The sequence below is a fragment of the Babylonia areolata genome, chromosome 27 (genome assembly GCF_041734735.1).
Source record: "Babylonia areolata isolate BAREFJ2019XMU chromosome 27, ASM4173473v1, whole genome shotgun sequence".
Lineage (NCBI taxonomy): Eukaryota > Metazoa > Mollusca > Gastropoda > Neogastropoda > Buccinidae > Babylonia > Babylonia areolata.
In genome coordinates this window covers 25,030,284-25,031,725 of record NC_134902.1, presented here as the reverse complement: position 1 = coordinate 25,031,725, position 1,442 = coordinate 25,030,284, and positions in this window count along the sequence as shown.

The following is a 1,442-nucleotide window of genomic DNA, read 5'->3' as shown; positions in this document are numbered from 1 at the left end:
GAAGCGCTTATTCTCCGCGTTCACTGAGACGAATCCGTCTAGGCGCTTTACAAACACGGAGTCACTTTGCACAATAGCCGGGCTGTCTCCCTGGGTATAGCTACCATTGGGCGCTCATGAGTCATTCGTTTCCTGTGCCATTCAATGGGGTTTCAGTCACACACACACACACACACACACACACACACACAGATATGTAACATTTTACGTGAAAGCTATGACCGTTTTGTTTATTTATCCCGCCATGTTGGCAGTCATACTCCGTTTTTGAGGGCCGTGTGTATGCTGGGTATTATGCTCTTGTTTCCATAATCCACAGAGCGCTGACTGACATGGATTACAGGATCTTTAACATACGTATTTGATCTTCTGTGTGCGTATACACACGGAGGATGTTCAGGCACTAGCAGGTCTGCACATAATGTATATGATGAACTGGGAGATCCGGCGGAAAAATCTCCACCTTTAACCCACCAGGTGCGATATCGTCAAGGGGATCGAACTCAGGAAACTCAGGCGAGATTGCAGCGCTCTAATCATCTGACCACCGCACCCGTCGAATTAGCAGACTGAGGAAGTTGGTTCCAATCAGTTGGGCCATGAGGAAGAACGCTGACCAAAGGAGTCAGTTCTGATACTGACAGGGGAAGCGAAGCCGGCAGACGAGTTTCGGAAGCAGAATGGAGCTGAAGTGATGGGATGTATATTATGTGGATGATAATTATGTTTAAGATATCTCGGGGATGTGCCTGAAATACAACATGAGATACAGACAGATGCAAGTTTGTAGCTGCTTCTGTACTGAACAAGCAGTCAGTAAAGATCGAGACTGTAAGAAAGGTGTGTTCCCGTCCAGTGACTCAGTTGCAGACCATTCTGGCGGCACTCAGTGTTGTGGACCATAAAATCAACTGACCCATAAAAATAGATAGTCAAATATCGGACTGCTTTCAAGTAATTAGCAGTTGGACATTTTGAATAAACTTACAAAACTGTCAAGTGTTTTGGCCCTTAACTAAGGGAGCCGGGCCGCACCCAGGTCATGACTCCTGGATGCCCTTGTATTGCCGCCTTTTCTTCTTCTTTTTTCTCCTGGTCCTCAGCAGATTCGAACCCGCGCCTCCGGGGTGGTCGCCACTTCAGGACTGAGTCACCTTTTCTGGCAGACGTTTTAACCACTAAGCCGTCGTACGCCTAATTTGAGTGGGGAAATTTAATACTTATAAAGTTTACTTTCATCCCCCCCCCCCCCCCCCTCGACCAGATCCAGCTGGAACTCTTTTCTGCTGCTTCTGCCATTGCCTTGAGAGCCCATGTTCTCTCTCTCTCTCTCTCTCTGCCAGAAATCGACAGCTGTTTCATGAGGCTGTAGGCAGATGCGCCCACGAACCCTCTTGCAACAATCTCTATGGCGAGGACTTTGGCCTGGAAGCCAGATTCTC